The sequence below is a fragment of the Camelus dromedarius genome, chromosome 2, assembly GCF_036321535.1.
Source record: "Camelus dromedarius isolate mCamDro1 chromosome 2, mCamDro1.pat, whole genome shotgun sequence".
In the NCBI taxonomy this organism is placed as follows: domain Eukaryota; kingdom Metazoa; phylum Chordata; class Mammalia; order Artiodactyla; family Camelidae; genus Camelus; species Camelus dromedarius.
Window position 1 is genome coordinate 16,697,671 of NC_087437.1, and position 23,369 is coordinate 16,721,039.

Below are 23,369 nucleotides of genomic sequence, written 5' to 3' on the forward strand. Positions count from 1 at the left end.
AGCTGAGTCCTCCCAGCTATTGAGGTGGTTTATGTTTTAACCCAGCCCATTTTACATGGTGTTAAATTTCAGGAGTGGTTATAAGGATGTATGTCTCAGAATCATTCATAAGGTGTACATTGGTTTTATACGGCTTTATGTATTTATACGGCAATATTTGTGTTATATTTAACAAGTTAACAAATACCTCTTCTTTCAAAATTCATACAACTTGCTCACTACTTCATAATGACATGTGGCGCAGGTGCGGGCCACTGGTAGGATCGGAGTGAAGAGGTGTCTCTGGTCAGCGGTGAGGGCTACCTGTCCGCAGCCTCCGTCCTCAATGGAACCAACCAGTGTGCTCCAGGATGGCAAAACAACTACTGACGATAACAACAAGAGCGATAACAATAATAATAAACAATCACAGTAATAAATCCGAGAGAAAAACTCGCATTCGCCAAATAGTACTAAACACCACGAATCGCGCGTCCCCACAGAGCCGCAATCCACGGAACTGCATCCGCAGCGGCCACGGCGGATCTCGCAGCGCCCCTGACGGCCCCACTTCAGCTGCGGCAGGCGAGTGGGCGGGACCTTGCAGGCGGGGCCCGCGGAAGGGGCGGGGCCTGTTGGGCGGGGCGGGACCTGGCGGGGGCGGGGCGGGACCTGGCGGGGGCGGGGCGCCGAGCGGCAACTGAGGGTGGGGCTGAGGAGTGGGAGGGGGTGGACGTGCGGCTGGGCGGGGCACGCTCGGGCCTCAGCTCCTCACGCCCAGCGCTCGTAGCCGCACAGCCCGCGCCGCCGGGAGCCCTGGTGCCCAACGCTGTCCGCGAGCGGAGGCAGCAGCCGGAGGAGGAGCCGAGGGCGCTGAGGTAGGCGTGGAGCTGCCCGCCGCGCGGCCTGGAACCCTCGCACCCCCGGTCCGACCCGCGGGTTGTGGCAAGGCCGGGGGGCGGCGCGCGGAGGCCCGGGCGGGCGGGGCCGGGGCCTGGGGGCGGAGACCGGCCTGGCCGGAGGGCTCTGGAGGGGCCGGCGGGGCCGCGCGGCGCTGTCCCGGCTGGGAGAACCGTGAAAGTCGGGGTTCGAAGGTGGTGCGGGCGGCTCTGCACGCCCAGTTCGGTCCCGGGCCTTGGCAGCCCAGGCGGTGTGGAAATGGCCTGCCCCGGAGGCGCCCACGGAGGAGGGAAGGCGGGGGACGGCCTGGTCCCTCCCACTTTCGGGGCTCCGGGGCCAGTTCGCCCGTACAGCCCTCGGGAACTTGTTAACAGGAAAGCTTGGCAGAGAAACAAATGCCAACGTTTTGGAAGAACTGAGAGTCACGTCGTTAGGCGCTGAGGCTTTATTTTCCTTCCCCGCCCCCTGCCCAACCTCGGCCCGACTTGGCCAAAGAAGGATGTGTCACCAGCTCGGGGCCTCGGGCGGGATCCCGGGCCGGGCTGGGAGCGGGAATACCTGAAAAAAAGGTAAACGGAGGCCGGGCAGACCCCGGCTCTGCCCTTGGGCCGCCCCGGCTGGTCTCACTCTCGCGCCAACCCCGGCCGCCGCCTCCCAGGGTCTTTCTCCTGGGGGACCTCTCGATGGAAACCAGCTGGCCGGTCTTGGAGTTGATGTTGCAGCTGAACTCTGCTGTGCTCACGTTATTCCCAATCCTCTGACTCTGGTAAAGCTTGAGGAAATTGTATCCAGTTTTAGTGGTCAGCAAATGTAAGGGAGGATAAATTGCTCTTTGTAAATTGTAAGGTATTTTCTTATTAGAAAATGGTCTGAAAACACGAAATAAAAATTCTTAACACGTAAGCAAAAAATGATTTGTAGTGCCTTCCAAAATCTGAGGAAGTGTTCCTCCTTAAATCATTTATGTACGAAACATCGCCCAAACGTTCCGTACCAGGCATTTTTCTTTGTTCTTCATTAGTCTCAGGCCTCAGTTTCTTGTAAAGAGAGCACTGTCTGAGACCCTAAGAATTGCCATACTAGAGCAGAGCGTGTGCTTCCAGCTTAGTAGGTAGCAGGCTTGTGTTATAGTAAAACATGGCTTGCTTTCTTGGTAATACCATTTAAAATTATCTCAAGTTCGTTTCTTCCAGGAGTAGACATGACTTTTAGTGAAGCCTTTAAAGACTCTATAGACCACTCCTAATTTATACATACAATTTATTCACGTTGATTGCATCCAAATGTCTCTCCTATCTTCTCTGGCAGAAAAACTTACAGGATGAGATACTTGTGGAAAAATTGTGGATCTTTTCTAAATCTGGGAGTTCAGAAATTAAGGACAGGGAAGACAAAAGTTAAAAAAAAAAAATAGAAAGCTTTGGAGAAGTTTTTGCCAGGACCAACTTGACTGCTGAGTTCAAAAAATAGCTTTAGCTACTAATAATCTGAACATTAGCAGTTAAAGATTTATTTGTATTCATGAGTATTTGTATATTTTTAAATGTAGCTAACATTCTAGAGAGTGAAAGGGCTATCTGACTTTATCTTAGTCTGAATTAATTTGGCCTTAGTGGTTAGCTGAAACCACTGCCCTAAGAGAATGAAAGTTTTGTTTCAGCAAGAAGAGAATAAGGAGGTGAGTAATATAGGAGTATGAGATACTTGAGGCGGGAAGCTGTTCAAACCACAATTTGGCTTTTAAACTCTTCAGAGGCCTCATTACCTCTGGAAAACATAGTCTACACTGATATGGTCCCTGCCACTCTTCAACACACAGCTTAAAGCTTTATTTCCTCTCTGAGGCTTTTCTTGACATCTTCCCCATCCCCCACCCCACTCCCCCCACCTCAAAAAATCCACCTCCTGGAGTAGAATTGATCACTCTTTTAGATATGACCATCCTCTAAATTATAGGTACTGTTGACATTTTGGACCAGATCATTCTTTGTTGTGGAAGGCTGTTGTGTGCATTATAGGATGTGTAGGAGCATTCCAGGTGTCTAGTTAATAGTTACCAGTAGCCCCCCCACACACACACAGTTGTGACAGTCAAACAGTCAGAGAACCCACACTTGTGACAATCAAAAATGCCTCCAGACCTTGCCAGGTATCAAGGCCAAAATCACCCCTCGTTGAGAACCACTGTTCTAGATAAACTACTGTCTTAATTCTAGTGACACTGCATTATCCTCATTTGCTTCTATGTCGATTTTCTCTACCCGACTAGGTTTGAGGGCAGGAGCAATTATTCACTCATTTTACAAATATCTGAGGGAGGGCCTTCTTTGCCAGCCAGACGTTCACTCAGGTCTGGGAATACAGCAGTAAAAACCACAGATGAGGTCTCTGCACCCCTGGACCTTACAGTCTAAAGAGAATTACAGACATATATGTATAATTATACAGTTACTCATTATAATTGTGATAGATTCTGGAAGAAGTACAGAGCATTCTGAGTACATAAAACAAGGGTCCTGACCTAGTTTGGAAAGCTTCCTTGGGAAATAACCTTTAAGGTGAGGTGGACTCTGAAGAATAAATAGAAGTTACAAGGCAAGCTTAGGGGGACAATATTCCAGGCAGAAGGAACAGTACCTTTTCTGCAAACTCAGAGGCCAGTGTGGCTGGAGGATGGAGAATGATAGGGGCTGGATGATACAAAATGAACCTGGGAAAGGAGATAAGCAGCAGTTCTCAGTCCAGCCTGCTTACTAAAATCACAGGAGGAACTTCGAACAATACTAGTGCCTGGGCCATGCTCCAGGCCCATTAGATCAAGAATGTCTGCAGTGGGTTCTGCTTCTTCCCCTAGCTGCCGTCTTCCCCATAGCTTCCAAGGAGGAACCACTGTTACTGGCTTTGTGTATCTTTCTGGACATTTCCTGTGGGCATTCAAGCAAATGCATATTCTTTTCTTCTGTTGTTTACACAAATGGTAGCATACTGTACACACTGTTCTGTTCCTTGTTTTGTTGTCTTAAGTGTCCTGAAAGTCTCCATTCCAATATATAGTTTCCTTATTCTTTTGAATGACTCTATAGTATTCCATTGTGTAGGTACACCACAGATTATAATAGAGGGACATTTCAATTGTTTCCAACAATTTACTATAATAGCACTATGCATATGCTAGTTCACATGTGTGTGAATATATATATATGGGATAAATTCCTAAAAGTGGAATTGTTGGATCAAATATGTGTGCACATATTTGTAAGTGTTTTTGTAAAAGATTATTTTTATTTGTGGTTGTAGAAGACTACTCTGGTCACATTGGAGAGCATGGCTTGGAAGGGAAGAAGAGTGAATGTTGGAGACAACTGACGTTACCGTGTGCTATGGAGTGTTATAGGTTACAGTGTGCTGTTGAGTGAATTGTGTCCCCCTAAAATTGCTTTTTGAAGCCCTAAACCCTACTGTGACTATATTTGGTGATAGAGTTTTTAGGAGGTAATTAGGCTAAATGAGATCATAAAGGTGGTGCCCTAATCTGGCGGCCTTATAGGAAAAAGAGGGAAGAATTGCTATGTGAGCACGCATTAAGAAGGTAGCAATCTGCAAACCAACACGAGAGTCCTTACCAGAAACCAACCATGCCAGACCTTGATCTGGAACGTCTACCCTCCAAAACCATAAGAAAATAAATTTCTGTTGTTTAAGCCACCCCATCTAAGTTATTTTATTATGGCAGCCTGAGCTGGCAAATATGGTCGGCCCTCAGTATCCCCTGGGGATTAGTTCCAGGACCCCGTGGGTATCGGAATCCACAGGTCCTCAAGTCCTATTTAAAATGAAGTAGTACAGTCAGTCCTCCATATCTGTGGGTTCACATCCATGGCTACAGAGAGCAAACCACATTGTGGGATGGTAGAGGAAAGATGGCAGCTGGGACCAAGGTGGTAGCAGAGGAGATGGACAGAAGTAGATGGGTGCAGGGGAGATATTTAGGAGGCATAATTGACAGAATTTGATAATTGATATGGTACAAGCAGTGAGAGGGAGAAACAGGTGCATAGGATGAAGCCCAAGGTTCTCACTTTCCCAGCCAGGTGAATGGTGGAGTTGTTCCCTGAGCTAGAAAACACTGAAAGGATAAATAGTTTTGAGGTAATTTAAATTGCAGTTCACTTTGGGGCTGATGAGAATTGGAGATGTCACATAAGCATTTGATAATTCAAATCCAGAGCCCAGAGGAGTGGGCTGAACGGGGGATACAGATATTTAGGTGTAAGTTGCAGGGCATAGATGGTGTTACTGAGAGCAGAGGTTGCACACCCAGAGCCCGTAGCTGAATCTGGTTTACAGATGTGTTTTGTTTTTCACATACAATAGTTTTTGTTGTTGCTTAATTTTGAGTTAGTTGCCAATAATTTAAAATCTGAAAATTTCCCACGAGAATCCAGATTTGGGGCTTTTCTTTAAAAGTGAGAAGATGTAGCACTACCGAGCTGGGTTTCCATGTGGCAGCAAGTGATTGGAGCTAAGTCACAGCTGATCCAAGCTGCTTTCTAGTTCACCAGAGAGCCTGACACTCCTACAACTTATTCCTGGCCTGCTTTGTTTATTTACTTCTCTGACCCTGTAGGCATTTGAGTGTGTGATCCCAGTTTTAGGAGGAAAGTATGAAATAGTGAAACATTGAATGGTTAAAAATTACTGATGCTGGGGCCTATCTCAGAAATTTCTATTTCTGCTTATGTGGTCTAAATTGCAGTTTGGGATTTTTAAAAGATTCTCAGGTGATTCCACTGAGTAATGGAAGTTGAGAACCATTGATAAAGCCAAAGAAGAGAAGAGGGCTTAGGCCCAGCATTTCAAAGCTGGGTGAAGGAGGGTAGCCCCAGGAAAGCAATGAGACATGGTCAGAGAGGTACAGTGGAATGGCACCTTGCTGGCAGTTGAGGTATGCAAACTTTTAACCCAATATGCTTGAAGGTGTTTTTAATTAGATGAGAGGAACTCTTCTATTCTGAAGGTATACTTACTGTTTATTTTGCATGTGTGTGTGTGTATGTATATATGTATATGTGTGTATATATATATAATGTATGCTGTTCACTACTACATAGAGTTATGTACACAAAAAAATGGGTATGCTTTAATGAATAGGCCATTTAAAGCATTTTCAAGAGTAATTTAAACTATATTTGATTTTTATCTTAGAAACTTACTTTAGAATTTAATTCCAGTTTAAGATGTGTCATAAAAGGTAAGAGAAGAGAGTATTTTTAAAAAGAGGAGTCATCAAGTAAAGGTGTAGACTGAAAATGATGTGTTGAATTTAGCAAGATGGAGTCTTTGACCTCAGCAAGAACTGCTTTAAATTGATAGAGGCAGAAACTAGGTTGAAGAGGTAGAAAGTAAGGAGATGGAAATGGTGAATGTTGGAAAAATCTTTGGAGACGTTTACCCAAAAGGGGAGTGATGAGAGAGGGGCAGGTGTCTTATATGCCTCTGTGGTAAGTGCTCAGTCTGTTGGTTACCCATATGCTTCTTCTCACTTTTCAGGGAAGTATCTCGGTGATGCCGATGACCTACTCTACCCCATTTCAGAAGGGTCTTGCTTGTATTTGTTTTGGAGACTTTGTGCTTTCCACTGAGAAGATATTTTGCCAGGACCCTTGAGACTCAGATGTTGGTGATTAGGCCCTTAGTCTCTTTCTTATCTGGAAAGCCATAGAGCTCCTAAAGGCCAGCAGGGCTTCAGTGATCCTGACATCCTCCCATTGAACTGATGAACAAAGACCAGATTGTTGGTATGTTGAAAATGGAATACTTGGCTGTGTCAGAGAATACGTATCTAGCTGTCAGATTCCTAGGAATAGTTTTTGCAGCAGTATTTTTTCCAATTAACTTCATACTGCAGCTTGATTTTCCAGTTGCATGCATGTAAAATTCCTCATACTTTGAAATCTTCATCATTGTTGGTCATTAAAGAGTATGGATACAAGTTGGCGAAGTAGGCCCTCATTGAGCTCAGAGAGAAAAGAACGTCAAAAAAACTTTGGTTTCCAAAAGGTTGTATGAATGCTGTTATCTTGAAGACTTTGGTTTAAGGTGACTCTTTAGAGTGGGTTTTCATGCAGATGTTCACTACCAGTCTCTTTTATCCACCTCTGCCTCATTGGCAACCTTAATCTGGCACAGGAGGGTTTAAGGTCAGTTTCGCACTTTATGTTTCTAAGAGTTGTGATCTGCCTGCAGAACAGAAACCATAGGGATTGGAAAATGCCAAGGATTATTGATGAAGAATGGTATTTATTAGATGAAGACATAAGCCCTGTTGCTATAGTCTTTTTGCAGACAAGAGTTTCATCTTGTGAGGTATTGGACTTCATAGCTGTCATTGGTCCATCCATTCGGTGGATAATGGTTCACTTCTGGATAAAGGATGACTTTGTGACATGAATAGCAGACCTCGGTCTAAGAAGGTTTGTACTGGGAGTCTGTGAGAAGAAAATATTTTGCTTGGAAACTTTGTATGTGCTTGGGCAATTGTAGGAATTCTATTATCACAAATATAGTTAGGTACTGTGCCTGGATGGTGGTATATGGAGGGAAAAGTTCACTGCCAAGGTAGTCCAGAGCTCCTTTGGTTTGTAGAGGAGACAGAATGGTTGCATGGCAAGAGGACTTAGAGTCAGTTCTTGGGTACATGGCCTTGAATCTGTCAAGTGTGAGCTGTGTGATTTATTTTTTTTATTGAGTTAAAATTTACATAACATAAAATTAACCATTTTAAAGTGTACAATTCAGTGAGTCTCAGTACATTTACAGTGTTGTGCAACCATCACCATTATTTAATTACAGAACATTTTTATCACCCCAAAAGGAAACCCTGAACCCATTAAGCAGTCACTCCCCATTCCTCTCTCCCCTTATTTCCTGGAAAACACCAATTTGCTCTCTTTCTCTACAGAATTGTCTATTTCAGAGCACATATAAATGGAGTTACACAGTATGTGACTTTTTATGTCTGGCTTCTTTCATTTAGCCTAATATTTACAAGGTTCATTTGTATTGTAGCATGTATTCCTTCAAATAATATTCATTTCTTTGATTGAATAATAATTCCGTTAAATGGATATACCACATTTTGTTATCGGTTTATCAATTGGTAGACATTTTGGTTGTTTAAACTTTTTGGCTATTGTAAATAGTGCTGCCAAGAGCATTTGTGTACGAGTTTTAGCTTGAATGTCTGTTTCAGTTCTTTTGTGTGTCTATCGAAGAGTGGAATTGCTGGGTCATATGTTAATTCTATTTAACTTTTTGAGGAACCACCAAACTGTTTTCCACAGCAACTGTACCATTTTACATTTTCACTATCAGTGTTCAGAAGTTCTGGTTTCTTCATGTCCTTGTCAACACTTGTTATTTTCTGGTTTTGGGTTATTGCCATCCGAGAGAATATTAAGTGATGCCTCATCATGATTTTGATTTGCACTTTCCTAATGACTAATGATACTGTGCATTTTTTATGTGCTTCTTGGCCATTTGTATATCTTCCTTGACAGATACCTATTCAAGTTCTTTACCCATTTTCTAATTGGACTGTTTGTCTTTTTGTTGTTGAGCAGTTAAGAGTTCTTTATATATTCTGGATACTAGACCCCTGTCAGATCCTTCAGCAACCACTGGAAGTCTTCCATCTGGTGCACAGTGAGTCATGACATAGCTAGAGGGCTGGGATCCATGTTGTACCCTGGGTACAGTTACACGCCCCCAAGGTGCATTAGGTTTTTGGAGAGATTGTACCCGTCCAGAATTAAAAGTGTATTTTCTTGTAGATCGTGTATTTGTCAAATTCTGTAGCTATTCCTCTCAAATTTAAGGCTAGCTACTATAAGTATGTAAGGCATAGTTTTCCAAACTAGAGTTTTCAGACATGAAGAGAAGAATAAAGGCGTTTCTCTTTAATGGACCAAGAATTCTCACATTTTACTGTTTACTGTATCAGCTTTTAAACTTCTAGAGTTAAGACTGTTTACTAATTGAACAGCTAGTGATCTCATTTAGTTCAATCAACAAATATTTATTGAGTTACCACTATGTGCCACGCACAGTACTAGATACTAGAGACACAGTGCCTCATAATATAAGACCAGCGCCTCTCTTGACCCTGTATCCCCCTCCAGATCTGTTCCTCTCTGTTGTCTAATGCACTGAGTTTCAGCTCGTTTCCACCGGTGTCTCTTGAGTCCATGCTAATCAGGCCTTTACCCTCCACATTGCTAACTACAGTGAGTAAGTTTCAGTATTTTTCTTACTTGACCTTTCAACAGCATTTTGCACAGTTGATTATTCCTCTTTCTTTGAAATGCTTTCTTCGCTTGGCTTCCAGAACACTACATTCTCTGGATTTCCTCCTACCTCATTAGTGGTTCTTTCTCAGTCTTTTTGCTTGTTCCTCATCATCTTCCTGACCTCTGAAAGTTAGAGCACTGTTTACTCCTCAAACCTCTGTTCTTCCTTATCAACCCTATTTCCTTGGCATTTCACCCAGTCTTATGACCTTAAATACTATCTGTATACCAACTCTACCACCAAAGACTACCAAATTTTTTCTCCAAGTTAGAGACCTGTCCTCTGAATCTCACACTCTGGTATCAAAGTACCTACTTGGGCTCTCCATTTGGATAACTAACAGACATATCAAAACTGAACTCCTGATCTTCCCCTGCAAAACTTGCTCTTCCCACAGCCTGCCGCATCTCCATAAATAGCAGCTCCATTCTTCCGCTAGCCCAGGCCAAAAACCTTGGTGTCGTCTTTGACTGTCTTCTTTTGCTTCATCCTATGTTCAGTCTATCAGCAAACCCTGTTGGATTTACCTTCAGAACATATCTAGAATTGGTCACATCCCACATCCCTACTGCTTCCACCTTGTCTGAACGACCATTATATCTCACCTGGATTATTACCATAGGCTGTTTCCCTGCATCTGTCCTTGTTCTCCTAGAATCTGTTCTCAACACAGCAGCTAGAGGGACCCTGTAAAAGTTCTCAGCTCAGAGACTTTAACCCTGACCTACAAGGGCCTACATAATCTAAACCCGCCTTTCCTCTCTGACCCCATCTCCTACTCCCTTCCCCTGTGCTTACTTTGTCCCAGTCACAGGTGGTGCCTTGTTCTTCCTTCAACAAAGCAGCTGCATTCCTGCCCCAGGACCTTCACTTTCCCCTAATAATTACAAAGCTCCCTCCCTCAGGTCTTTGCTAAAGTTCATCTTCCCCAGCACTCCATTCCCTTTCAAGCTCTTCTTCCCAGAGTTCTCAGCAGTCTGGGTGTTCCTCCCACCCACCAAAACTGAGCACTGAGGCTATTTCTCTCCCCCAATTTGTTTATTCATCTTTAAGCTTCAGTTTGAACCAAGTCCCTCCAGTTTAAAAAAGAGAAAAGAAAAAGGGAAAAAAAAGCAGCTTGAAAACTGCTTGTTTGTGAGGTTTGAAATAAAAAGCAAAGATTAGTGGCTGTGAATCGGTATGTCACTAAGGACTTACAAGTCGTAGCAAAGGCACACTTAGCCCTTCCGTTTTGTGATCACGGGCACATTCCCTATTTCACAGCCTTGGGGATGGAGCCCTGGAATCCTCCTTGTGAGTATTGATGAGCACAGCACTTCTACCAGTGTCAAGCCCCTCTCAAGCACTGTGGCTCAGGTGTCAGCATTTTGTCTTCTCAGCATAGTATGTCTTAGCAATCTTGGCATTCTCCTGGCAGTCTGGTTGGGACCTCTCTCCCATGGCAGGCCCTGCCTAGTGAGTGGAGATTCACTCAGTGCTAGCAGCAGTACTGGAATTCAGGTATTAAAGGCAGTTAAGAGTTCCACATAATGGAGAGAGTTTGTTGATTTTACTCTGAAATGCCTCAGACCCTAAAGAGAAGGGTAACAGATCACATCCAATGACAGACTCTCTGAATAGCAAGTTCAAAGGCTTCATCTAGGTCATTGTTTCTCAGCCTGTCTGCAAACCTCCAGGCCTTCATGAGGGCCCTCTGGTGGGATCATGTTATTAAAGGCTGGAATGATTTTGGTTTATTATTTTAAAAGACAATGCATTATTTCTAATGAATTTTTGACCAAACAAGTATTGTATGAATATATTCTCCTTGCCTCTGCTCTTTTCCTGGATAAGCTAATTTCCTAGATGACAAAAAATTAGATAAATAAATGATGCAATTTCAGGTTGTGGTAATAGTGCTCTGAAGAAAATTAAGTAGGGCTATTTCCCTAATGATGAACACTTGGGTCGTTTCCAATTTTCTCTCTTTTAAACATTACTGCAATGAACGTCCTTGTACTTATGCAAATATGTGAATGTTTATATTGTATAGAATTACTGGGTCATATAATCAGAGAATCAAAATTTTAATAGATAATGCCAAATTGGTCCTCAAGGTGTCTATATTAATATTATGTAACTATATAATATGTACTACAATTAAAAGCAGTAATGTGTTTAAGTTTTTTAATAAATAAAATACTTTTATTACTTTTAGTTGCACTAGGAATATAGAATATATTCTCTTGGTTAAAGAAGAATTAACAAAGGCTAAAAATCCTCATGCCTTCACGAGTTTGCAAATTTCTACATCTCTCAAAAATTTTTTAAACTCCTCTCTCCTTGTTTTAATTTTTATCTCTCTGTGGTTAAGTATCTTTTCTCAAGTTTTTCACCATTTGTCTGTCTGTCTGTCTGTCTTTCTTTCTTTCTTTCTTTCTTTCTTTCTTTCTTTCTTTCTCTATTTGGATTGCATAGCAAAGATGCTAGTTACCTCCCATGATCCATTCTTCTTTCATCTTTAGTGATAGGAACCCCAGCTTTTAGCCAGGTCCATTGCTGCCCATCTAGAAGACTATATTCCTTGGCTTCCTTGGAACTAAGTATAACCATGTAAGTTTTAGCAATGATACATAAGCAGAAGGGTTTGGTGTGAGTTTCTGAAGTCTCCTTCAAGGGAGAAAGCAATCCCTCATCCCTTCACCCATCCTATATATTAGAACAGAGGTGTAATGACTGGAGCTCTAACAGCCATCCTAGACCATGAGGACCATGGTGGTAGCTTAATGAGCCAGAAAGTCTGGGTTGGAGCATTTCATGGAGCTGCTGCACCAGCTTTCAACTTCTTTTGTGTAAGAGAGAAATTTAACATCTGTTTTCTTTAAGCACTCTTATTTTTGTTATTTTTTTTTCTGTTAAATGCAGCATAGCAGATACTTCTTATTTATTTATAGAAGTTCTTTGAGTTCTAGATACTCATTCTTTATTTATGAAAATGGTGCATTTTTCTCCAATCTGTTACAGTCCTCTTTCTTTGTTAGTAGCAGTTTATAATTTTGATGTCAGATTTACCTGCCTTTGCCTTTATGGCTTTTGACTTTACTGACTTTTTTTTTCCTTTACTAACTTTTTAATGGATGTCTTTCGTGCCCTGAAGATATAAACATGGAATGTTACGTTTTCTTATACTTTAACATAAAATTTTAAGTCTTTAATTCACCTGGAATTTATTTTTGTGAATAGTGTAAGGGAAGAATCTTATTCAGCTGGCTATTCATTTGAATAATAATAATAATTTGCCAAGACCAATACCACAGAGCTTATTGCCTATGTTTTCTTCTAGGAATTTTATGATTTTAGGTCTTATATTCAAGTCTTGAATCCATTTTGAGTTAATTTTTGTGTATAGTGTAAATAGGGGTTCAGTTTCACTGTTTTCCATATGGCTGTCCAATTTTTCCAGCATCGTGTATTGAATAGACTGTTTTCCCCATTGCATATTCTTGGCTGTTTTGTCATAAATTAACTAGCCGCATATGTGTGGGTTTATTTTTGAATTCTGTTCCATTGATCTGTGTCCATTTTTACTCCAATACCACACTATTTTGATTATTATAGCTTTATAATATATTTTAAAATCAGGTAGTATGATGCCTCCAGTTTTGTTCTTCTTTCTCAAGATTGCTTTGGCTATTTGGGGTCTTTTGTTTGGGTTCCATACAAATTTTAGGATTGTTTGTTTTATTTCTGTGAGAAATGCCATTGGAATTTTGATAGGATTTGCAATGAAACTGTAGATTGCTTTGGATAATTAATATTTTTTTAGTTTTTTATTAAATTACTATTAATTTTCCCAACTCACAAACATGGAATATCTTTCCATTTTTTGTGTCTTCAGTTTCCTTCATCAGTGTCTTTTAGTACTTCAGTGTACTCATCTTTAACCTCTTTGGTAAAATTTATTACTAGGTCTTTTATCCTTTTTAATTCAGTTATAAATGGGATTATTTTCTAAATTTCTCTTTCTGATAGTTTATTATTAATGTGTAGAAGTGAAACTGATTTTTGTATTGATTTTGTGTCCTGCAACTTTACTGAATTTGTTTAATAGTTCTAACAGTTTTTTGATGGAGTCTTTAGGGTTTTCTGTATATAATACTATATCATCTGTAAATAGAGATAGTTTTATTTCTTTCTTTCTGAGTTTGATGCTTTATTTCTTTTTCTTGCCTAATTGCTGTGGCTAGGACTTCAAATACTATGTTGAATAAAAATGGTAAGAGTGGGCATCCTTGTTCTCAGTCTTAGAAGAAAAGCTTTAAACTTTTCACTGTTGAGTCTCATGTTAGCTATGGGCTTGTCATATATGGCCTTTTTTATGTTGAGATACATTCTCTCTTTCCCTATTTGAGAATTTTTCTCATGAATGGATTGCAGATGTGTTTTCTGCATTTATTGAGATGATCACTTTTTATCCTTCATTTTGTTAATGTGATGTATATATCACATTGATTGGTGGATGTGGAACTATCCTTGCATCCCTGGAACAGATTCCACTTGACCAAAGTGTGTGATTCTTTTACTATATTGTTGATTTCAGTTTGCTACTGTTTTGCTGAGAATTTTTATCTCATCTTTGTTCATCGAGGATATTGGCCTGTGATTTTCTTTTCCTGTAGTGTCCTTGTCTGGTTTAATTAAAGGTAATACTGGCCACATAAAATGAGTTTGGAAGGGGGGAGGGTATAGCTCAGGTGGTAGAGCACATGCCTAGCATGCCTGAGGTCCTGGGTTCAAGCCCTGAAAAATCAAATAAATAAATCAATCTAATTACCTCCCCCCTGCAAAAAATAAAAATAAAAATAAATTAAGAAATAAAATGAGTTAGGAAATACTCCCTCCTCTTCTGTTTTTTTGGAAGAGTTTAAGGACCATTATACTGTTTTTAAGAGTTGTTCTTAGTCGTAAGTATAATTTAGTTTGTACCCATAATGGACTGTTGGTTAAAGATGGAACATGTGTAAAACACATGTCAGAATATCATAAATTAATGTGAAGCATGAAAATGATAATTCTGCAAAAGTATTTCAAGATGCCTCTTATGAAATATGTTAAGTTGCATTCATCTGTCAAAATTTTTATGAAACATCAAGATGTTTCTAATACTTTAAAAACTACATGATTAAAGGAAGTTGGATGATGGGTATAAGGGAATTCTCTGTACTCTCTTTGCGGTTCTTCTGAAAATCTGTCATTATTTCAAAATAAAAAGAGTTTTAAAATTATTTTAAATTAAAAAAAAATTAGCCAGGCATGCCTTATGTTTAAAGTCACAGAAGTATTCATACATGCATGTAAGTGGCATTTGCTATTTCCTCTTCTTAAAGCCACTCTAGAAAATAATTTCAGATTGGTTCACCAAATACAAATAGCAAGATAAAGATACTGTATTGAATATCATGAAGCTTAGGAGGTGTCTAATCAAATTAAGATGCTTTCATTTCTAAAATGGATTGTCATTTGAAAGACTCCATTGGTATTAAATAAGGAAGAGATTTTTGCTCTGAAAAAGAATTCATTTTCAACTTACTATGCCACTGGTGTTACAGACAGCTGGATGTTTATTTACTATAATTGATCATACTCTGTTAGGTGTTTAAATTTCTAAAAAGGGAAGATTTAAACATTTGAAATACAAAAAAGAAAAAAAGAAAAGATTGTTCTATGCAACTGGCTTTTTATTTATTGGTGATAAAGATCTGCAGTGTATTTGTGTTTGCTGAGAACTTCTCTGAGAGAGCAGCATGAAACCATTTGTCCTGCCTTGATGTTTAAAAACTAAACCTCTGAATTATCAAAATAAGCAGTTAATTTTTTATAAAATCAAAACGGAAGAATTCCAACTATCAGGTTTTTAAAGTTTGTTTATTTTGGATGCTATAACGCAGATTAAACTTCAGGCTACATTTCAATATACATTTGGTACCAAGTCTGTCTTTTAATTTAATACATTTGGTTGTAAATCAATCCATCTTTTAATTTTTGACAATTTTATTTGACAACTTGTGATTTTCTTTACGTGATAAAACAGTTCATGTACTGTGAGCAAAAGTCAAAATTTGTCATTAAATATTATCAGTATAGTTTTATCAATATAATTAAAGATGTTGCCACATGAACTTTATAATAAAGCTTTAGTAATATCCTGATCTAAGATGAAATATTTTTACTTAAAATTGCTTTATCTTATGTCATACAAAAGATTTTTTAATAATTTTAAAAATTCCTAAGGAGGTTTGCAATGTTATTTTTTGAAGTGTTTATTGGTCAAAAAAGGTTGAGAAACACTGATCTTCATTGAAGGCCTGATCACTGAAATTGTACTGACTGATGTCTGATTGGGCCTGGATCCAGAATGGCCAGCCTGGAAAAGATATGTACCATCATCAGAGGGCAGGTACAGGATGTGTCATATGATGGGGCCCTTTAACTGAAGAACACAGCATTGATGCTCACTTTTAGGAGGGCAATAATTTCCCCCTTTCAATCCATGTTGTTGCTTTGCTCTTAAAAGTGGGTAGATGGACACATGTATTGATCAACTGCCCCATTATAATCAGATTAGAATATGTGAAAGATTCTGGGCTGCTAAAAACCAGGGTAAGTATCCATTACACATGATGATGATTTTTTGGCTACAGATTAAATGAAGAGAGACCAAGAGAGGGAAGGCAGTAGAGTATAATGAAAGCTAGAGCTGAAAGAAAAATGGAGAGAGAAGATCGATGAAGGTGTACGTTTACCTGTCATAGAAAATGATTGGTTTCAAGGAGTAAATATCCACTTAAAGGTATATGAGTAATAAGTGTTAGGGATGGGTTTAGCTCAGGGGTAGATAGAACACATGCTTAGCATCCATGAGGTCCTAGGTTCAAACCCCAATGCCTCCTTTTTTTTTTAAAAAAAAAAAAAAAAGGTTGTTTATAGTAACACAGAGAGCACATCAGTTCACTGCAGTTTTATTAAGTACAGCCAGCCATCATGGAAACTGAACATGCTTTCCTCTCTCTTTCCATCTGTATTATATATGCTCTGTTTTAACACCAGCTTCTTCTGCCATGTTACTTATCATGGATGCCTTACAGCAGTGGGCTCAGCCATCAAATCTGTAGGACTTTAAGATCCAGAGCTCGCAACTAATTGCCAATGTTTCAGTACTTCAATTCCAAGTCCCCAGGAGAGAAAACATGATTGGCCTACCTTGAGTCAGTGTCCCAACTAAACTTGACTAGGGATTGGAAAGCATGTTACATATAAAGTTCTACCTAGCCTGTGGACAAGACAGGTCTCTCAGAAGTAGGGACATCTCTTGTTCAGTACATAGGAGGAAAGGCTTGTTTGAAAAGGAATTAATTGGTGCCCTGAGCTCTGGGGAAAAGAAGAGAGGATTATAAAATATGTACCCACCCCCCTTACCAACAAAAAGACAGAGTATAATAGAAAAGGAAGATTAGGTCAGTTCACCACATGAACCACTCTGTAACCCTAGGCAACTTTGTTGCCCCGGTTATCTTTATGGCTGATTCCCACCCAGTAGGAATGAGGGTCCTAGGAGGTGAAATGAAGTAAATGTCTAAAACTTTTCAGAATAGAAACAAAAATTTCCGTAAGACCTGCACCATAATACCTATCAAGATTTAGATACCTTAGGCCAAAGTCTGTTTCCCAGTCACAATCATCATAAAAATCTATTTAGACAGATGACAAACCAGACTGGAGAGCTCCATGAAGTTCCCTTCAGCTCACCTAGTTTGGTAACCACTGACATTCAAACGTTCTGGTCCACCGATGTAGTGGGATTCGGTTTGTTTTGAGCCCTTCATGCATAGCACAGGTGAGTAGTAACAGGGTCATTCATTAGGAGGAACACCACCAGGGGTAGGTGTACTGCGCGACAATGCTACCAGCAGAAGCTCTTAATGGTCTCCAGTCATCAGTTGAGGGACCAAGACTTGGTTGACAAAATGTTCTCAGATGGTTGGGTAAGCAAGTGCCTATGCAGGAATGCATTCTCTAGGGATTTGAACATAGGTTAACTAAATTTGATCAGGCTGATAAAGGGCCCCCTTGCTGGTGAGCCAGAGATCTATTGATGAATAGACTTTTGTAAAAGAACTTTCCTAGCTATAGTACAAGCGTAATCGATCCTCCTGTTGGCAGTCTTTCTCAGTGTGTGTTGGGAGGGAGTGTGGGGTCTTGAAACTCTAGTGGGTTGTCTTCTGTACTTTGCCTCTCAGTACTTGGGCATTCATGACAGGGGCCAGGGGTGCTGGATTTACGTTCAAGGAATATGCTTAAACCTTTTCATCAGGTAAAATGCAAGATTAAGCTAAGCAGTTACCAGAAATATCCAAGAGGGCCACTTCATTCTAGGTGGTATCAATCAGCCCCTCCTTAAACTAGTTTTAAAAGGTGACTTTTTTCCTAGCCTAAGTCTCATCCAAAGAAATAGAAACGGTAGTATATTAGCAAGTTGCTTCCTTCTCTTTTTTCTCCTCTTTCTCATTAAGTTCTTCCTCTATACCAGGCACTGTTCTGGTGTTGGGATACAGGGTAAACAAGGCAAACAAGATCCTTGCCCTTGTGGAGTGTACATTCTATTGCATGGGTTAAATACAGTAAATGTGTAAACAGTAAAACAATTACAGATACTGATAAGTGCTGTGCAGATAGTAAACTAGGTAATGGGGTAGAAAGTAATGAAATGGGGCCTTGGTCAAGGCTGTTGGAGGAACCAAACCAAAGGCCAAGGGAGAACAGTACAAGATGAGGTCAGGAAAGCGATGCGTAGATTCTGGAGCTATACTAGGCCATGGGTGAGGACTTTGAGTATTGTTCAAAATGAAGTAGGTAACCATTGAAGTGATTTTTAAATAGGAGACTTTAAATCTTCTAAATTTAAAATAGAGTGATTTGCTCTGATTTGTATTACTGTAGTTGTGCAGTTTGGAGAATGACTGGCTTATGGGGGTGGGTGGCAAGGGTAGAAGCAGAGAGACCAGTTAGAAGTCCTTAACAGTAGTGCAGGCTTGATAATTTGGGCCAGGATTCTAGCAGAATTCTAATGAGAAGTGGTCGAAACTGAGAGAGATTTTGGAGATAGGGTTGACAGGCCTTACTGAGTGAGCTTATTTCCTGAATATGGCCTACAAATATGTCAGATGGCCATTTCACTTTTATGGATTTCCAAACATCTACCAAGGTATCTGTAAAAAGACCTATTGCCCCAGTAAGGTACTCTGATTGTATATGTACTAGACTATTTGGGTTGTCTGTCTGTAATTAATAACAAACCCTTGCTGGACCTCATCTGTAGAATACAGAAATCCCTTAGTCCCACATGTAGAATGTCAACTGAATGAAGAACTTTGGGACTATCTTAGGGTTCTCATCATCTCATTCAGGGTACTTGAGGCCAAATGACAGGTTGATGATGCTTGGTGGCTGCCCTGACCCTGACTTTTAGACATGGACCTGTCAGCTCAGTCTGATATAACAACAAATACAAAGCAAATCATGAACAACCTACTTGGTCTATTACAGCAGATAACTTTTCATTCTCAGCTCTCATGCTCTCAAATTTCTGACTCTCTGCTCAACCTCTATACCTTCTTCTGAACTTTTGGGTTGGATGCCCATCATGTCTCCCCTCTTGGCTTCCTGCAGTCAAACCTTGTTATCAGCTCTGTTTTCCTGTATGATCTCAGCATCCTCTTTCCTAGCCCCCCCACCTCCCCAGCACCCCTATTATGATATTGAATGAATTTTTTTCTGCTGAGATTGTGGCTACAGAGCCCCACTGGAGGTGGTGATTCAGACTTGTGCCCCAGTGGTTGTTTTACTTTGTTTGGTACTACTCTTGAGCCTACAGGACCACAGTCTTTTGCCTGAAGTTGTCTTACAGGCAGACAAGTGTTTCGTACGCTCTTCCAGTGGGCAAGCTCAGAGATTTGCTGGATCAGTGCAAAAGTGAGCCAGTGGTCTTATCTGTGATACGACTTCATCTAGGATACATTAAAGCTGATTAAATAGAGCAGATCCATTGAATCAATAAATAAGATTTTAAAGCTGTATCTAGGATGGGAACAAAGAAATGGGGAAACAGTGGGTTCTGTTGAGGGACACAGGTAAAAACTGTGAAGGTTTTCAGCTCAAAATAATCTGCATTTCCTTCTTGCCCATAGATATTTCTATTGGATATTTGCCCTGTTCCCCTTCCCCAATTGAATTTCAGAGTGCTCCGCAGCATCTAACATTTCATATATTAAGTAAATACATTGAATTTCTATGTTATGCTGTGCACTGGCTCTACTTTGGGGTTATAAGGATGAGTAAATTGCAGTGGCTTTCTGACTCATCTCTGCTTCTGCCTCTGTGATCCATCACACTGCCACCTGAATCCCATCATCCCCCTTCCTGAGAAACTGTAGCAGGCTATAAATGCTTAATAAATATTCTGTGAATGGAAATTACTCGTTTCTTCTGTTCAGAGAATCTTTGCACTGAGTCTTTGTATTTATGTTTCCTCCAAATCAAATCTTGTATTTCACACTTCCATTAATTTTTTCTTGTCCTGATTTTCACAGCTCTTCCACATTTAGAATCTTCTGCATTTTCCATTTCCCTCCTGTTGATTTAATCTCATAGGTCACTTGTTCCAAAAAAAAAAAATTAAGCTTTGTACTTGGTTTTATGGCATGTCTTGTACAATATAGTTCTATTTCTGGATATGATGCCATTTGTGAATATGCTTTTAATTATGTCCCAGTCAGTTTTAAGGTTGAACAAGCTCATTGTCTTAATTATGCTTATAAAGTTTGGTAATACACTTACAGTCTGAAATTCAGTTAGGTAGCCTTAACATTATTCATTGGTTCTTGAGTCTAACTTTTAAATTTTACTCCATTAACTTATCTGTTATGATTTCCTTTTATATGGCTATTTCGTGTGTCACAATTTCATCATTCATTAATAAATTTATTAGGTTTTCAAGCTTTCTAAAGCACAGAATTGGGGTTAAAAAGAAACCTTTTTGTTTTTTCTATCCAGGTTACTGGAGTGACTTCAGGGTTCTATAGATTTATGTCTTCTCTTCCTTCCTTTCTTCTGTCCTTCCATCCTTCCTGTCTTTTTCTTATGCCAGTAAAATTTGAGACAATTCCTTCCCTAGGAGTCAAGAAATCTGGGGTTATGGCAGGGACTCAGGTACTGACTATCCCCGCTCCTTTAGCTTTAATATGGACGTGGTGTAGGACAGATGGACTTTGATAAAAATTAAATAAGATAGTGCATTTATGTGCTTAGCACAATATCTAGCGTATAAGTACTTTTAAAACTGATGATGTAATAATATTAGTCTTCCCTTTGCAAGCCCAATACAAGAAGGGTCAGTCAACATAGCAGCATGACTACCTCTCCCCTAACCCTACACACACACATTTCCCCTGCATCTAAGGAATACAAGCCCAAGATAAGGATCCTCAAAGAGGAAGCATGCCTAGTTCTTCTTGCTCTCATTATCTGCTGATGATGGTAGCAGGAATTCCTGCAGAGGGTGGTCGTGCCTGATGTATGACCATTCCCTCAGCTCGGCCAGTGGAGGCCTACAGAGGGTGTTCTTACTCGGAACTCACCAGTTAATTTTTCGTAAATGATACTCCTTCATATATATGGTTATTAAAATACACTTTTAGATGTTCTGAAGACAGAGAGTATAATCATGGGAGAAAGTGGTTGAGACAGGGTAGAAAACAAGATCAGCATATTTATCATTGTGGAGAAAAGGACCAAGAAACTTAGAGGCCAGGATATCAGATGGATTATCTGGTTGGATGTTGAAATCAATAAGAATTATCATAGAAATAGTGTTGGAGTGACTGCGAACTAAAGGCTAAAATCAAGCAATGAAAGGGAGTGACCTTGGGGAGCCTTAAATACTGCAGTTAAAGAAGGGTAGTGGGTGGTAGAGTCTAATGGTATATGACTTCAGAGCAGGGGATTTGGGGAGAGGGGAGAGGGAGAATGGAGTGGAAGTAACAATGAGGAACAGGAAGGACGCCTACCAGGCCTCATGTTTGAAAGATGTGGAAGAGAAAAAGAGGCATCATCTAAGGGCTACAGGGAAGCATCCTCAGGGGACAGTCCAGTTTCGGTTTAAATAAGAAGGTAAAGGAAGTTGAAGAAAGCTGCAGAGAAGAGGTTTGGGATCTGGGGATTTTGTTGTTATCTACCCATGAGTCCCACAAGGCTCAGCTGGAAGAGTTAGGATTTCAGGAGCTAGGATAGAGGCTTGGGGTCCATCATCATCATCTCTCCCTTGCATATATCCTCAGTTCCTTTGCCTCTCTCTCACTTCAGCACCCTTGCTTGGCTAAACCACAGCACTGATTAAATCCCATTCTTTGCCCTGTACCATGCCTGTAAAAATCATGCTTCTGAGCTTATGTTAAATTAATGCTCATAACCCCAAGTGGACCCGGAATGTTGCCTGGCAGTTGTACTAAGTTTCCCCAGTCATTTTCTCTGTTTCGTCTCCTCCTAGGAGATTATTGCATGTCTTCAGTCTCCTTACATGTTCACCATCTCCTCCTCACTCCTCACTTTCAACTGATGATCTTGCTTCCTAATTCAGAAAAGGAATAGGAGAAAAAGTGCTTTCACAAGCTTTCGCCACCATACTTACCCACTACTTGCAGTAATATCCATATACTCCGCTTTCTCTCCTGTTATTGTGAAAGAACTAACCAAAGTGCTTCATAATTCTTTCTCTTATAGCAGTTTTACCCTCTTCTGAATCATTGTCTTATACATGAAAATATTTCCCCCGTCTTAAAAATAATCCTCCTTGACTCGACTTTCCCCTCTGTTGCCCTATTTCACTTAAACTTCACAGGAAAACTTCTTGGAAGAGTTGACTGAGTTCTGTTGCTAGTTTTTCTCTTCCCATTCTTTCTTGTACTCAAGCCAGTCAGATTTCTGTTCCCATAATTCCATCAAAACATCTGTCATTTCTGAATACTTATCTGACAACATTCAGGAGCCAAGTTAACCACTCTTTCCTCTTCTAAACACCTTTTTCACTTTATACTAAAATGCTTGTCAAGAACTATGCAGGACCTAATATTTTGCCCTATTTGTAAGCTAACAAGTTAGCTTGCCAGTTTTGAGAGTGGTGGTAGAAAACAGAAGACTTCTGGATCAGAGACAAAAGACAGCTTATTACTTACAGCAATAGAGTAGCCTGAGTAGGAGTATTTTTATACTGATTCCCTGAGGCCCAGTTACCTCTGAGGCAATGTGGGTGGGGCCAGACTACACCTGCACACGTGGTGGCTTGTTTTACTAGAAAGGAACATGACCTTAGAGAGCCCAAATCTTTTATGATGGGCAATAAGCATACCTTCTCTTTGTTCCAGGGGGAAACATGTTTATTGTACTGGACAGTGACCCTTTGCTCCAGAGCAAGACAGTATCAAGTCTTCCAAGGCTGTTTGTTACACATTCTTGAAAAACTAGTCCAGAAGTATCATATCATATAAAAATAACACTGACTATCAAGACAGGCAGCAGTGCCTTGCTTGCAGTGTGTACAGAAACACAGGAGACCCTTGGAGAACTTGTCATGGTTCCCCCTTCTCTTACTACTTCTTTTCAGTCTTTTCTGCTGATTTCCTCTTCACTTCTCCAAACTCTAGATCTGGGCTGTCCAGTACTATAGCCGCTAGCTCATGTAGCTATTTAAATTAAATTTTCAATTATTCAGTTACATTACCCATATTTCAAGTGCTCAGTAGCCACATGTGGGGAGTGATTGAATGGCACAGATATATAAATATTTCATCATCTTACAGAGTTCTATTGGACAGCGCTCCTCTGCATGTTTGAGTGCCCCTAGGCTCAGCCTTTGGATGTTTCCTTCTATGTTCTATTCCTATATAGAAATGTAGATTTCTATAGAATCTTAGAAACTAAGATTTATTATAGAATAAATATTTCTGTATGTTTCTTCCTCTTTTCTTTCTGCATTCCCCGCCTTGGTGATTTCATCTAGTCTCTTAAGTTGGTATCAGCCTAAATCTCTCCCCAGAAATCCAGACTCAGGT

General features: G+C 40.3%; 1 protein-coding gene across 3 annotated transcripts in view; it reads left to right on the plus strand.

The window, feature by feature from the left end:
• Positions 1-715: 715 nt before the first annotated feature.
• PPP2R3A (protein phosphatase 2 regulatory subunit B''alpha) overlaps positions 716-23,369 on the plus strand; it is a 148,831-nt gene continuing 126,177 nt past the window's right edge. For all 3 annotated transcript variants that reach the window (XM_031439968.2, XM_064491403.1, XM_031440124.2), the window contains exon 1: positions 716-857. The gene's annotated coding sequence lies outside the window, so the exon portion shown is untranslated. The remainder of the gene's footprint in view (positions 858-23,369) is intronic.